General features: G+C 36.5%; 1 protein-coding gene across 1 annotated transcript in view; it reads left to right on the forward strand.

Moving 5' to 3' along the window:
- Window positions 1–6,885: 6,885 nt before the first annotated feature.
- LOC129729794 (uncharacterized) overlaps window positions 6,886–17,225 on the forward strand; it is a 260,740-nt gene continuing 250,400 nt past the window's right edge. The window contains exon 1 of the mRNA XM_055688618.1: window positions 6,886–7,611. The gene's annotated coding sequence lies outside the window, so the exon portion shown is untranslated. The remainder of the gene's footprint in view (window positions 7,612–17,225) is intronic.

Raw genomic sequence — 17,225 nt, forward strand, 5'->3', positions numbered from 1 at the left:
TTATCACGCCAAAAATCATCAGGGTGAGATATAATCGGGTGATCACTGTAAAAACAAAATGCCAAGACAAAAGAAACAAGACAAAAGAAACAAGAAAGAGTAGAATACAAAAAGCAGAAACAAAATGGTATGAAAAAGAAAGTATGGGGAAAACAGTAATAAACGAAAAACTAAGGAGGAAGAAGAATATATCAAAATTCAAAATGCAAAAAAACGCAAACCATAAATCAATAAACGAGAACTCCAAGAATAAAAATCAGAGAGCAGGAAACAGAAATCAAAAATCTAACAGCAAAAAAATAGGGCAAAATGTGAAAATCGTGAAAATCGTTCGTCGAACTGAATCGAGTGATATATGACATTCCACCATTGGGACCACTTTTATACCTTTGGTTTTGCCAGTGATTGCTATACCTTTCTAGGAGAAAGGCAAAAAGGGGAAAGTTAAAAGCAGAAAGCAAAAAAAATGTAACAAGCAGAACCAAACAAAAATGAATAATCCATAATAAAAAGAAAAAGGAAACACAGGAGCAATAGGGTATAGAAAAATAAAGAAAGTATAAAAGCAGAATACGAGATGCAAAAAGCAAAGAATAAAATAACATGAAGCAAAAAGTGTAGAGAAAACTTAAAAGAAAATCAAAACCAAAAATTAAAAGGTATAAAATATTAAAAACCAGAATACAAAATGCAAAATAAACGACATGCATAAATCAAAAATCAAAAACGAAAAGCAAAAAATAAAACATACAAAAGTAACACAGTAGAGTCAATAGAAAGGAAAACCTAAGGAGTTATGGATAAAATGTCATAGAAAAGAAGAGAACTGAAAACAAATAGCAAAAATAGAAGAAAAAATATATAATGAGCAGATAATAAAATAATATGATAAAATCAAATTAAAAATAAATTGTAAAAAGAAGCAAAATGCGAAGACAAACAAAATACAAGAAAGAGTGAATATAAAAAGCAGAGACAAAGTGGTATGAAGTAAAAAGTTTGGAAAAAACAGTAATGAACAAAAAATTAAAGATTTTAAGATATAGCACAACTCAAAATGCAAATAAAAACGCAAAGCATAAATCCAAAATCGTGAACGAAAAGTTAAAAAAAGATGCAAAGAAAAGAAATAAAAACTTAAGTGAAAAACAAATCGTAACACGCAAACTGCAAGAAAAGAAATTAGAGAGCAGGAAACAGAATTCAAAAATCAAGCGGCAAAAAAAGAGCAAAATGTAAAAATCATAGAGCAAAAAGTGGAAAGTAAAAATGAGAAACAAAATAAAAAGAGAAAAGAAACAACAAAAATAAGATACAGCAAGATAAAAAAAAAAAATAAGATACAGAAAACCAAAAAACAAAACGGCATGAATATATGGAAAAAAAGTAATGAACAAAGAACAAAAGAAAAAGCACACAGCAAAACTCACAACGAGAAAAACGAAAAGCATAGATCGTAAATCAAAAAACCGAGAACAAAACAACAAAAACAAAAAAAAAAAACAAGAAGCTATGAACAAAACGCAGAAAGCAAACAGCAAAAAATTTAAAAAAACTGAAAACAAAAATCTGAAGGCAAAAAGTAAGAAGCAAAATGTATGTAAATGTAGAAATCATAGAGCAACAAGTATAAACATCAAACAAAAATTAAAAAGCTAAAATACACTTCAAATTGCAAAACTCAAAATGCAAAAATAACGTACAACATAATTCATTAAACAAGAAAAAAACAAACGCAAACAGCGAAACATTAAAAATACAAAAAAAAAAACGAAAAACGAAATCAAACAGATCAAAAAGCAATATGTAAAAATCATTCGTGGAAAGGCAAAAAATCGAAAGAAGCAAACTATAACATAAACAAAGCAAAAAGTAAAGAGGGAAAATCAAGGAATTATAGCAAAACACAGGATATACAACCAAAAAAAAGGAAAAAGGAAACAGTAAAAAAGCAATATATTAAAAAAAAAAAGAAGCGAAGAAGCAGAATGCAACATACCAAAAGAAAAATAAACAACATATGAAAATTATGTAGAAAACAGTAAAAAAAAACAAGGAGTAAAAAGCATAACTCAAAATCCAAACAAACCAAAACAAAAGGTAAAAAACATAACAAGCAAATTGCAAGAACAAAACAAGATTAGAAACCAAAGAGCAAAAAAGCAAAAAGTGAAAAGCAAAATGTCAAAATCATAGAGCAACAAGTAGAAAGAAAAAAAAACTAGAACAAAACACGGATAGCTAAAAACAAAAATCGAAAATTAAAAGCACAGAACACAATGTATGTCAGAACGCAAACAAATAAACCAAAATAAAACAAAAAAGGGTAAAACAAAAATAGCAACAGGTGAAAAGAAAAAACAAGAAAGTAATACAGCAGAATGCAAGATGCAAAAGTAAGAAAAAAAAATCAAAATGGCTTAGAAAAAAAGCATAGAGGAAACTGTAATAAACCGTAAATAACAGTAAATAAACAAAAACCCGAGAGAAAAACTATAGAGCTAAATTTAAAAAGTATAACTCAAAATGCAAGGCAAAAAAGGAAGCATAAACATAAAACTTAAAAACAAAGAAACGACAAGTAAAACACGAGAAGTAAAAAAGTAAGTAAAACAGCAAACAACAAAAATCAAAAAGCAAAAAGTAAAAATAAGTAATTAATAAACAGTAAATAAGAAGGATATAGTTAAACACAAAGAGCAGAAATAAAGAAACAAAAAAAATGTAACAAGCAAAAGAGCAAGAATTTAAAATAAAAGGATGAAGGGAACAACAAAAATGCAACAGGCGAAAAGCAAACACAAGAAAGTGAAACAGCAGAAAGCAAGATACAAATAGCAAGAAAAAGTAAAATGGCATGGAGCGGAAAGTTTGCAGAAAACAGTAATAAACAGAAACAAAAGAGAAAAAACCATAGGACTAATTTTTTAATTTTAAAAATAAAACAAAGCATAAAATTAAAACCAAAACCTAAATTAATCCACCTAGCGGTCAGACCCAGCCTTTCTCATTCAAACTTTTATTTGTAAAAATAGATTTACATAGTAGAAAACTACCGAACCGATCGACGTGAAAATTTGTATGAAGGGATTTTCGGTCCCGATAAAGGTTCCTATGATAGTTTGAGACCCCTCTCTTTGCTGGAAAGGAGGGGTCCAATACAAATGAAACATACATTTCTGCACAACTCAAGAACAAACCAAGCAAATGAAACCGAATTTGGCATGTAGATGTTTTAAATAGTAATAAATATGTCCATAATGGTTCGTCGCCCCTCCCTCTTATGGAAGCACATGTTTCTGCGCAAATTTCTGCACATCTCGCGAACTCATCAACTAAATGGAACCATATTTGGCGGGTGAATGTTTTGAGTGGTAACAAATATGTTCCATGATCGACCTCAGGCAACATTTTGAATTGTATGATGGCAACTTCCGGTTTCTGGAAAACAGCCAAAAATGGACGATTTCCACCCAATATGATAATATCCGGATAAAGAAAGATACACAGGAGCTAAATTCGACAACAGATACCGTTTTTAATTCTAAGATGGCGACTTCCGGTTTCGGAAAAACAGCGGCAAACGACCAAATACCACCCAATATGGGTATTTTCGGAATCGTAATGATGCACTGGAGCAACAAATCGACTTCAGACACCATTATGAATTGTAGGATGGCAACTTTTGGTTTCTGGAAAACAGCCAAAAATGGCCGATTTCCGTCTAACATGAGTATCTCCGGATCTAGAATGATACACAGCAGCTGAAATCGACCATAGACCCCATTTTGGATTCTAGGTTGGCGACTTTCGGTTCCTGGGAAACAGCGGAAAATGATCGAAATACACCCAATATGGGTGTTTCTTCAACCAGAATGACGCTCAGAGGCCAGAAATTATCTTAAATACCATTTTGAAATCCAAGATGGCGACTTCCGGTTTGTGAATAACAGCCAAAAATAACCAAATTCCATCCAATATGAGTATCTCTGGAACCAGAATGATGCAATGACCCTCAACTAGCCCGCTCATCTGATAATAATATTGATCAAATCAGTTGTGTAGTTTCTGAGATAATGAAACTTCGTGATTTTCACATTTTAGTACTTTACAGACGAAGTTACAGTCCGATTACAGTAAAATTCAATAGGGTGTTACGAGGCAGCTAGACTTATTCGTTGACACTAATTTTGTGGAAATCGGGTCAGCCATCTCTGAGAAAAGTGTGTGAGTTCAAGTAGTCTTCGGAATATGTTCCTTTACATAGCTGGATTTCACATTTTTAAACATAACAGGCAAAGTAATAGTCCGATTGCAAAACAAATCAATAGGGTCTTAAGGGGCAACTAGACTTTCCATTTGACACTGATTTTATGAAAATCGGTTCAGCCATCTCTGAGAAACATGAGTGAGATTAAGTAGTCTTCAAAACACGTTTCTTATTATAACTTTTGAACCACAAGTTCAATCTTTATGAAATTCAAAAGTTAAGGATATTTCAGGTAGCCCGTTCATTAGAAATCAATTTTGTTCAAATCGGCTGTGTAGTTTTTGAGATAATGATGTTTCACGATTTTTACATTTTGATACATAACCTCTAAACTAAAAATCCGATTACAATGAAATTTAATAGGGTCTTATGGGACAATGAGACCTTTCATTTGAAATTAGTTTCATGAAAATCGATCCAGCCATCTGAGAAAAGTGAGTGAGAATTAAAATCTGCACATACACACACATACACACACACACATACACACACACACATACATACAGAAAATGCTCAGCTCGTCGAGCACTTTTATACGTTCGGTTTTGCAAGTGATTGCTATACCTTTCTAGGAGAAAGGCAAAAAAACAAAAACGAAAAGTAAAAATCAAAATACAGAAAAGAGATAACTTTAAAACGAAAGACAAACCGTTAATAAAAAGCAAAGAGCAAAAAGCAAAAAGTTAAAAGTTAAACCGCGAAAAAACGTAGAAAAAATCATAGAGCAACAAGTACAACGCAAAAAAAACTATGAGATAGATAATAAAAAGCAAATAGAAAATAAGTAAGTCGAAAACAAAAGAACAAGCACAACGTAGAAACTAAATCTCAACATGAAGGAAAATAAAACAGCAAAAAAACCTTATAAAAAAAGAAAAACAACAGAAAGTAAAAGGCACAAATAAAAGAAAACAGAAAAGAATAGTATTGCAAATCGAGTGTTCAAGACCAAATAAGGTTTGTATCCGCAATAATCCGGACATCTTCAAATCAGTGAAGCTTTTGCAATATTCAAGCTATGAGCGACTCGTTTCAGTCAAACATTTCTTGGGGTCTATATATTCGCAGACGCACTTTGATTTGTTTCGACATTTCGTAAACAGTGCTCAAAATGTCGACGAACAAAAGAGACGTACGTGAACGATTCTTGTACAGCAGTACCAAACTTTGTCTCCTCTCGATGCGTGGAAAAGCCTCATTTCCCCAAGATCACAGTCCATCATGTGTTGAAAATGGTTTCTGAACGTTTGAGTGCCGAAGGAAACCCAAGAAGTGACAAGAACATTGGTCGTGCGGATGATTCTAGGGACCGAAAAGTGAAAAAGATTTTGGGGCAGAATTCGAATCTCTCTATCCGAACTGTGACTCAAAAACTAAGAATTTCACCAGTATTCGTTCAGAAATCAAAAAAGCATTCTGGTTAGAAGTCCTACAAATGTGTCGTAATGGACGGTGGAACATACATCGTGGAAGACTTCAAATGACTTCCAGGATTGCCTTATTACACTGCAATGGACAGAAATGATACCGAAGAGTTTTTCAGGACAAAAAAAGGCTAAATTCCCCAAGAAATATCTTGTTTGAAAAGCAGTTTTACCTGTGTGACAGAAAAAGCTCATCTTTTATCATCACACAATCAACCAGGAACGTTACCAGAGAAGTGTCTACAAACACGATTGCTGTCTTTCTTGAAAAACCATGATGTAACTCCTTTGTTTTGGCCTAATTCAGCATTAATTCTAGTAATGTCAATATTGTACCAAAACCGCCAATCCACCCAATTGTCCACAGCTGCGCCCAATCGAAAGAGATTTGGAAGCAGGATGTCAAAGATCGATTAGAAATCAAATTGTAATAAATTGGAATAGATTGAAAACTTAAAAAAGTAAAAAAGGTTTTATGCATTTCTTTCAGTGTTCCAAATTCTCGGTTTTCTATTAAAGTAGGCTACCGTGTTTCGCACGATTTATTATTTATTATTTCAGCTAGTTTTAGGTAAAACCGAATTAATATTATATGTAGTTAAAGGCGTAAAGCAGTTGCTTATACAACTTGAGCAAACACTGCAGCGTTCACAGTACTAAAGCTAATCAAACTAATCTATGTACCTACAGCCTTCTGGAGGTGTAGCGCAGCAGCGCATAAGCTCGCAAAAAGAGAACGCAGAGCATAAAGCATTAGACCAGCCAGAGAATAGATGGATTGCGATACAAGTACCTACACTTCTATCATCAAAACTCGGACAAGAGCGTATCGCTATTATCATCATTACCATGATCATCATCATCATCATCATCATCGTCAGCTTCACCACCGACCGAATCGAGCATCGTCAGCCGATCGCAAGCCTACAGAAACGATGATCCGCCGGTCGGGTTCGTCGTCTTTCGCGCGTGCATTTCTCTTGCTTGACGCTCTTTCTCTATTCGGTAGCGCGGCCCCGAAAGCGCACTGCTTTCTTCGGTTCATTTTCCCGCTCAGCCGAGTGAACACACGCCGCGGCTGTGGTTCATTCCATTCCAATAGAGCTGCTACTAAGCGCCAGTGCCTACCAACCTGCCAGGTTTCCTCTGAAAGCGCTCGGACCAAAATCCGCTAGATCGGTTCAACGGTTCGGTGCAGCATTCAGTTTTCCGTCTGTGGTCGGCCTGTGAGCATGCGCGTTTAGCCTAGCATCGGATTTTCCCTGCGTAGTTTTGGTTTATTTCGCGATTTCGGATTAGTTCTGTGCGACAGATCAATCGAGTTGGCAAATTTCGACTGGATTTTTTTACGAAACAAAATAAGGAAAGTGAAATTGTTAAACGATTAGTGACCAAAAAAGTTTGAAAAAAAAAATACTCGCAAGGATATAGTGAACGAATTGTGCAAAAAGCTGGGATTTGTGTGAGTGTCGGAAAAGCTATACAGCAAGTGCGGAAAACATAAGTTCCCTGTGATCAGCCGATTAAATTGATAGCTAGGAAGTAACCGACCGAATATCGCTCTGTAATCAAAGGCAAAAAGTAACGTTTCTTCTGTGGCTCTGAAAGCAGGTTTTTCTTCTTGTGTGTGGGCTCGGTACAAGCGCAGCCAGTGTTCTATGCTAATTGGAATTTCTGCTAAACATAGAAAAGCGCTGTTCGATACAAGCCATTAGGAAGCGAGAACCTCGCGATTTCCTCGCTTGTTTTATTTATTCTCTTTTTGCTGCTATCCGCCATCCGGATAGTGAGGATCGCGAACAATAGAGCGAAAAGAATTTCCACCCGGAACCTGCTCCAGCCACGCCGCCTCAGCCTAGCGTAAAATCCGTACCGCAGCGAGGAAACAGCAGAACCTTGGAATTATATCGGAAAAATGTGAGTGCAAAGAATGCCCTGAACTTGCCTGACTTATGGTGGTTCGACCGACTGCGGGATTAATTAAATATTTCAACATGTGTAGAATAAGGCAGTGTAATGATGCGACCCCATGTTGCACCCGCTTGGGCATGGGAATCGTTCCACTGCAGGGTAGAACCGTAAACTGGTTCCAGCACACAATAGAAACTGCACTCCCGGGGCAATTGGAGCGGGCTCGGAACGCCCACCCGTTCGGGAGTGCAAATGATCGCGTTGCTCACTGGGTTGATGGGATTATGTTGGTGACATCAATTCAGTCTGTCGAGAACTTGATTGTCTTCAAATCGAAAGACTAGAGGAAATTTTACGATTATAGCTTTACTTATTTATTATTGGATTTTTTTTATTATAGTACTAAATGGTAGTGTACCATGAGCCACCAGAATTGTAAAGATTTTTTTGATATTTTTAGCAATTTAGTGAAAAAATAATTCGGAAAGGAGCAGGTACAATTTTTGTGAACATCGATGGAAGTTCAAATTCAACTATCAAATTTGAAATCAATGCTTTTTAGTGCCTGCACAGTTTGTTAAAAAATGATATCTTACTTTGAAGAAGATTCTCGTTCTTTGCTTACTGAGTCGAGGCAACCGATTGGCCTATTCAGTCAGTTATGCGAGGGAAAACAGTTAGTTTTTGTCTTGTATTTGATTTTAATCTACCATAATAAATAATCACCAATAAATATTTTAGTCCAGTTTTAGAATAAAACCAATTGCTTTCAGTAATTTGAATATTAGATAAAAACATTTGTAGCTGTTTACCTTGGAGAAGCTTAAAAAAATTGTTTTAGTTTGAATAACTTGTAAGAACAAACAAAGGTAACCGCAAAGCGCGTCTTTGATACCAAAAGAGTCCGGATTTGCATCTATCGAACAAGAAAACGACAAAAAAATAGTATATAAATGTGTGAGTTTGATTTCATGAGCGACTGTAATATTAACCCATTCTGGGTGATTTGTAACTAAGGTTCCTCATATTTTCGATAACTTTCTGAAATATAGGTAGAATTTATTTTAGATTTATATCTGAACGGGCTCCAAGTTTTCAATGTTTTTTTTTCGGAACAAAACTTTTTTTTTGAGTTTCGGTTGTAGACATCTAGAATAAGCTGGTTTATGATATTTTTCAAAAGTAAAAAAATCGGAATTTCAGAACACTTAATCAATTTTCTCGGTTTTCCAAATTCAAAAATGGTAAACATTGAGTCGAAGTAATATATTTTTAGTAACTTCAAACATATAATCTCACAAACATTCTACTTTTAACAGGAAATCAGGAAAAAAAAGTTCAAAAACTGTTAATGTTCTTCTAATATACACTAATAGATTTTCAGTGATGACACCTTCAGAATGCACCTCTTTTCTCTGTCCACAAGTAATGCATGCAAAACTGAAGTAATTCCTTTCTTGTAAGTTTTGATTCCAAAATAAAAACAAACAAAAAAAAGAAAAATAATTATATAAGCTTTCGAATATACAATTCAGAAAAACAATAAATAAAATTTTGTTTTGCATAATTTCCATCAATCTACGAATTTTTTTTTCTCAGTAATTTGAAAAATAATTTGGAAAATTCCTTGCAGTGTTTTGTGAAAATGGTTGAAAATAATAAAATTTGCATATCATTGACACTCTACTAGTAGTAATATACCCACTGCCATTAAACCCTCAAACGAAAAGTATAATTTAAAATAAACTATGATCCCAAGAAATATTTTGAACACTACTAAAGTTGTGGTAAGTCTGTGAAAATGTCTCGAATTTTATACGTTGGTAACAAATAAATAATCAAGAAATTGTTTCACGAACAGAAAAATTTCGGAATCTCTGATAAATAAAATTATTACTAAAAATGTGACTAATGAAATAATGAAGCATATACAGGTGTGAGACATTGAAACTTTTCATGCGTTAGCAAACAAAAACTTCAAATTCGAAGTAGAGTGATAAAGAGATGAATATTCGAAATTATATCGTAAATAATGTCGTAACCAGGATTTAAAAACAAGATGAATTAATCGTTAAACCGATTTTTTCAAGTTTAAATCAATTGCAGACATTTGAAAAAAAAACTTCAACATTATCACTCAGACACTAGCAACTATGGCAGAGGAAACGCGATTCTACACTTTTTTCGTGTGCGGCAGGCTAATAATTCCATATGAGATTACAATATTCCACAAGGGGTTTTTTTGGAGGATTTGGACCACTGCAATCATTATTTTGATTATTTCGGGTCTTACAAATGTTATATATAAAAGTTTGAGTTTGTGCGGGTCTTGAAAATTAAAGTTGAACCCAGCCCAGCATACTGTTTGCGTTGCATATGATGGAGCTATAGTGTTTTTGAAATTTCTCACTTTTCAAAGATAAATTAGAAGAACTTTATGAAAAAACTATAAGTTCTTCAGAAAGATTCTTCGAGAACATGCGAGCAACTTCGTCAGGTCCAACCAACAAATGATAGATACATGATTAGAACTTTCGGGATGAACACATAGAAGTCACGGTCGCGGTCTTCTTCGTAGGATGTAGTATAAACTTCCTGAAAAAAATTGCGAAACCAATTTCGGATGAGTTTTCATCTATGTTGCCATCGAAATGCTTTAGTGACGGGAAATTGCTACTTTTTTGCTACTTCATTTTCGACCTTACGATACTTTTCCTGTGCGGCATTGATGGCTAGGTTGAGTTGGCTACATATGACAAGGTGATTTTGCAAATTGGTACTATTTTTTTTTTGTTTTCGGTAGAGCTTTTGTGCTTTTTGCTTTGAATTTTTTCATTTTTTCAGACGTGGGTTAAATCACACTGGTGGTTTACTATTAGTTCTTCCTCTTCCTCTCATTGGTACAGTTTCTGAAATTACATTCTACAGAATTGTATCAAATATAGCTGCCTCAATGTCGACATTTCATTCAGTATCAGTTAGATTCTGCAAATTCATTATTTACTTTTTGCCGGTTCGTATTTGGTTTTCATAAATTCCGGCACTTTTTCATATTCCTGGTCGCATGGAAGATCAGTTTTATGGAGTAAAATTAATTTTTTTTTGTTGTGTGGAAAACTTTATTGTTCCATAAAGATGATAATGATGTGTACACACAAAAGTCTATTTTTACCTTTGTAGAAGACTGAACCACTGCGACCATTGTTCGATCTGTTGTGGTATGCTTCACCTTGCTCTAAGTGCGTACGAGCAGGTACATTACTATTTGGCGAGTTGATGTCCTTGCTACATTGCACATTTATCCCAGTTGGGCAACGCACTTCGTATGAAGTGTATGAGGTTATTACCCCACCAGGACTTTCCCTTAAAATTTTGGTAGGTTCTTTGTGTCCCTTACCGAAGATACGCAATCTGCGTTGTATTAATACTCGGCATTCGCAGAGTAGATGTTCTGAAGTTTCGCTTTCGATGCCACACAGGCGACATTTATCATCAACAAGTTTGCCTATCTTCTTGAGATGATACTCGGACAGTGACCTGTAATAAGAGCTGTGAATGTCCTCAAGTCTTTCTTATTTAATCTGAGCAGCACGAGGCTCTTCTCGCGATTTGGCTCTATGAATCTTTTCGATTGTAATCCGCTTATGACATCCCAGTTTGCTTTGATGGTCGCTTTTTCCCATTCACTGAGTTCAGCTTTTAGAGCGCTCGGGGAGACTCAACAGAAAGGTTTTGGGCCAACAAAGTTAGTAGATGACCATTGTCTGGCTAGCAAGTCGGCCTTCTCGTATCCTTCGATTCCACAATGACCAGGAACCCAGTATAAGTTCACCTAGTTTTTCATAGCTAACTTTCGGAGCGACTGGATGCATTCCCACACTAGTTTAGAGTGGCAGAAATTTGCGTATATTTGCGCCTGGAATACTGTTGGCCAGTGTCCCATGGGAAAAAATTTATTATTTCCTGGTCCTGTGAATCCCGCAGCCGCAGAACCATTCATTTTAGAACCGTCTGTGTAGAAGTAAAGTGAACCATCCCGAATTGTGGGTCCACCTTGTTGCCAACTTTTTCGTTCTATCTCCACTGTTCTGTAAGGAATTTAGAAATTTGGTTTCCTATCCAGCCAATCTTCCTTACTTTTTATTAGATTATTTATTTGGAAATCTTTCAGTATTCTCAGGTGTCGTGTTAGATCTCCTTCTTTTAGGTTGCACTGTCGATTTAGCCTTAGAGCACTTTTTTCCGCTTCTTGTTGAACCACCTGATGAAGTGGAAGAAAGTGAAGTATTGCATCTAGGGCTTTTGATGGAGTGCTTCTCATAGCACCACAAATCGATGCACAGGCCAATCTTTGGATTTTACCTAGCTTAGCTTGAGTGGATGTTTCAGTGGTTTTGGGCCACCAAACTAACAAGGCGTACGTTATTCTGGGTATGATTATTGTTTTCTATATCCAGTGTATCATGCTGGGTCAGCATAGTTGCCTTCCAAAAAAGTCTTTCGTACAGTTTATGAAAAAGATCCAGATATGAGTTCTTCACATGATTTGTTTGATGTAGACCAAAAAGTGAAGTTTTAAGGAAAAAGTATAGCAATGTTTCGTCTTTCCCTGCGACTGGGAATGATAAAGATTCCTAATCAATGTCTGGGATGAAGTCAGCAATTCGTTGATTGGAGTTGCCATATGAGCCGTTGAGAACAAAAGTGGTACATGTGCCATTACGTAAATTTTTCAGGAGAAGCGATAAACGAAAACACTCTAATAGTAAATTATTTTCAACAATTTTTTCCAACATAGCTGCACTAAATCATTGCTGGAAAGGTTTCATAAGACGGTACATGAAAGCATAACGAGTTCTGGTTGAGAAACTCACAAAAACTTCAATGGAAAAACATTTACCACTTTCTAGTTCAATGGGAAAAATAATGACAACCAGAAAACGTTGAGAGCAAAAGTGGTACATGTCCAGTGGGAGCATGAAGGATGTATTATAGCTCTCTAATCCTAGGACATAGAACATTCATGTCTTCAGCAGAGTTGTCCAAGTGACTGAGTACTATAGAATGATGATCTGTTTGTTAAGGAATTCTGTCGCTTCATGGCGCTAGTGTATATGTATTTGGTAACAGCTTACGGGTGGATACTGAAATAGGTAAAATGTTTTCTGTTACAAAATAGTCACGGGTACACTAGCGCCACTTAGTGAGAAAATTCCAAAGCAGACAGATCAATACTCAATCACTTAACAAACTTTGCCCAAGACATGACTGTTTTATATCCTAAGATCCTCGACTTACAATTCATCTAATATGCACAGACTGGACATGTACCACTTTTGCTCTCAACGAAATGGTGATTATGTTAATTACCAAAAATTTTTTTGACTGTAACATTGGTTTAGGTTATCAGATCTCGGTTTTTCTTGGGTATTCTAGTACATGCTTGCGTTCTGCATTTATTTATTCAAAAAAAAAAACAAAAAGTGTAAAAATGGCACATGTACCACTTTTGCTCTCAACGGCTCATATAAGTATAGCTTTACTTCTGGTTTCATACTGGATATAATAGTTTCGACGAAATAATGCCTGCATTCAGTGCTCTACCGGAAACATTTTCGAATTTTTTGCGCTTGGTTGTTTTAAATTTTTCCAAAGTAAATTCTGCAGTAATGGCTATGAAGACCCCAGCTCCAAGTTTTTTTTTTTCAGGATGTATGTAAGTTATTTATTATTTCCAAAAATTCCCAAGAGAGCAAGAGAGAAGCTTTTTCAGTCACCTTTCACTTACACAGTTATGAGAGCTCAATATTGAGGGATGAACAGTAGGGTAAAGGCACCGGTTTTGGCCATAGTATGTTATGTATGAGAGATATTTGTCCTTCTTCCTTCGAAAAATATGTAATTGTTTAACTTCAACGGAAAAGTCGGATGAAATCGCCTATATTCTGCACTAACAATGAGTTTAAATAATCAAATTATGTTGTATTGTTTACATATTTTACAATCAAAAAACTTCTCTAGGTTCCTGTTTTGGCCATCTCTAAATTGGCCACTTGGGTCTCCTATTGTGGCTAATTCGCGAAAAAGTTGAAGTCACACGAATTTATTTTACACTAGCTGACCCGGCAAACTTCGTCCCGGCTATTTTTGTGTTTAATCTAATAACTTTCAACATTCCAAATTCATTGATTTCTTGCGATTGGTTTTATCGAAATGACAACATCCTCGACTTTTGCCTTTAGTACATCACCTCAATTCCGGAAATACTTATATTGGGTGGTATTCAGTTATTTTCGTTGTTTTTCAGAAACTGAAAGTGGTCATCTTCGAATTCAAGATGGTGTCCAGGGTCAATGCTTGGCTTCTATACATTATTTCGATTACAGAAATATTCATATGTAGTAGTATTCGGCTGTTTCCCAGAAATCGCCATCTTACAATTCAAAATGGTGTCTGAGGTCAATTTTAGCTCCATACATCGTTCTGGTTAAAGAAATACTCATATTGGGTGGTATTCGGTCACTTTAGGCTATTTTTCAGAAACCGGAAGTCACCATCCTGGATTTGAAAATAGCATTTGGAGACAATTTCTGGCCCCTGAGCGTTATTCTGGTTCAAGAAACACCCATAATAGGTGTTATTTAGTAATTTTCGGCTGTTTGCCAGAAACCGGAAGTCACCATCTTAGAATTCAAAATGATGTCTGTGGTCGATTCTAGCTCCTGTATATCATTCTGGTATCGAAGCATCTCATATTGGATGGAAATCGGCCATTTTTGGCTGTTTTTCAGAAACCGGAAGTCGCCATCTTGGATTTCATAATGGTATTTGGAGACAATTTCTGGCCCCTGGGTATCATTCTGGTTAAAGAAACACCCATATTTGGTTGTTTTTGGGTCATTTTTGGCAGTTTTTCAGTCACCAAAAGTCGCCATTTTACAACTCAAAATGTTGTCTGAGGTCGATTATTGGTTTCATTGCAACATCACGATTTCGGAAATACCCATATTGGATGGTATTTGATCATATCTCGCTGTTTTTCAGAAACCGGAAGTCGCCATCTTGGATTTCAAAATGGTATTCAGAGACAATTTCTGGCCTCTGAGCGTCATTCTGGTTAAAGAAACACCCATATTAGGTGGTATTTGGTCATTTTCGTCTTTTTTCCCAGTCACCGGAAGTCGCCATCTTACAATTCAAAATGTTGTCTGAGGTCGATTTGTGGCTTCAATGCATAATAACAATCCCGGAAATACCCATATTTGGTCATTTGCCGCTGTTTTTCAAAACCTGGAAGTCGCCATCTTGGATTTCAAATTGGCATTTGGACACAATTTCTGGCCTCTGAGCGTCATTCTGGTTAAAAAAAATCACAGGAGGGTTGTGTGCAAGGCCACGACCGCAAGGTTGAAGTAGAATACTTTTACACAGCTCTACTTACGGCTGTAAATTAACCTACGGCCGGCGTATCGGTTCGCGCCGCTTATCGCGTTTAGCCTGGCAGAGGCCTTATGCGCACGGCCAACACCATAGAAAGGTGTTTTCACATTGAAAATTAGACACGGCTTTACTGGAGTAAGTGAAATGCATCTACCGCTAATACCGCCGCTATCGTACGAAAAATGACGCGCGTCTAAGAACACCCGAACTGTTTCGCCGTGCCGCTTCCATTTACTTCCTTATTACATCGGCCTTAGGGAAGTACCGGCTGCACCTACCGCTGAGGCTGTTACCATACTGCTACTGGTACCCAAAGCTATTAACTCTTCAAATTAAGTGTTTTATTTGTCCTCAAAAGAACAATTGTTCAATTCCATATCGGATATGATGCAATCGCATCTCTGTAATATTACCAACAGTAATATTCTTCTAAACAAAATGATCCTACTTTTCCATTAGAGAAAATTCCGGCTGATGTACCGCAAAAATCTCGCCCGATCGCTCGCGTTGGCGTTCAGCCTGGCAGAGGTCTGAGACGTGGTGACCAACCACAGGGCAAGTGATTTGTTTAAGTTGAAGGCAGCCACAGGCGCGACCCGCTGCTATGGTCTGTTCCTGCTGAGTGCCGATATCTGCTGCTACTGCTGTCAACGTTGTGGACGGTCCATCCAGTTCACCTTCCGACTAATGAATGTAGCTAGTTTTCACAGAAACACTCTTTTATAGCCGAAGGGTGCTACGTAATAGGCCACGCCTTTCAGTTCAGGTTTACCATTTCCTTATGTTCTTCAGACGAGTTATTCCACAATTCGCATTTGATTTTTGTATCCAGCGAATAAACACCGATGGTGCTCTCACACACGCAACGGTTTTAACCCGTATCTTATTACGGTTTGTAACATCAAGCGATTTCGTTTGCTCGCTGTTGCGTGTTGCATCATGTTGCAACTTGGCAGCTGGGAGACGACGAAATTCTGTTTATGCTGATTGATTGAATCGACTTCATATTAGCTCTGCATAGTCGAACTAACTGCTTTTGTGAATGCGTTCTAACAGGGCAGTTTATTATTCAATGTCGGTTATGCTGATCGCAGCCTTTGCGTTGCCCCTACAGTGGGGGGTTTACTAAATAAAGTGAAAATTAGACAACTACAACAGAATTTGATTGCATCCCGCACAAAATGTCTGCTTGTGTTGATGCCAGAAAATTATTAACCTTCAATTGTTTTTTTATTTGCCTTGAAAAAAGCATGTTGCGGTTCAAAATCGGTTGCTAATTACAACCTTTGAGCTGCCCTAACATTGGAGGAATTAAGATACACGGACAACATGCTCTGTGAAAGCTATTTCATATTCAGTCAATTAGACGGGTGCGACAAATTTAAATTGCTAGGATGCAACACAGAATGCTTGCTTGCGTTGACAAGAATTATTTACATTAAATGACTTGTTTATTTGCCTTGAAAAAGGCATTTTGATTTCCGAAATTGGATTTCCTGATGGCAATCTTCATGCTGCCCCAACACGGGGGGAATAATGGTTGTCTGGCGACACACGCTGAGAAAAACCGCGCTGCTCCTGAGACGTGGTGACCAACCACAGGGCAAGTGCTGCTGTTAAGGAAGGACGACTGCTGTTGTCGCTGTCTAGAACTATTATGAGCGGCTCCGGCTGAAACACGCTTTTATATAGGCCAAATAGCATGTTTTCAATTGCAAGGTATATGATCCTGTCGACCGTGCTTGGGAAGCAAGCATATAACGACCAATCAGAGGTCGAATTTTTCGTTTTGACAAGGCTTGACTATTTCAAATAGTACAATAGTGTGAGTAATAAAATTACAATTATATTATTTTGGGAAGAATCTTAGAAGATTTTCCAATCTATTGCTGCAAGAACGAAGGAAATCCATCGAATACTAACCGATTTATTAGCATTTGAAATTGGACATATTTTTCACTTTTTTCGGTTTTAGATTTTCATTTCACATCCCTATGTGCCGAACTTCCTGAGAGAAGTATTCTACTTCAAAAAAACACACATATTAGGTGGTATTTGATCATTTTCGGCAGTTTTCCAGTCACCGGAAGTCGCCATTTTACAACTCAAAATGTTGTCGGAGGTCGATTTATGGTTTCAGTGCATCATCACCCGCTGTTTTTCAGAAACCGGAAGTCGCC

Source organism: Wyeomyia smithii, chromosome 3, assembly GCF_029784165.1.
Source record: "Wyeomyia smithii strain HCP4-BCI-WySm-NY-G18 chromosome 3, ASM2978416v1, whole genome shotgun sequence".
In the NCBI taxonomy this organism is placed as follows: domain Eukaryota; kingdom Metazoa; phylum Arthropoda; class Insecta; order Diptera; family Culicidae; genus Wyeomyia; species Wyeomyia smithii.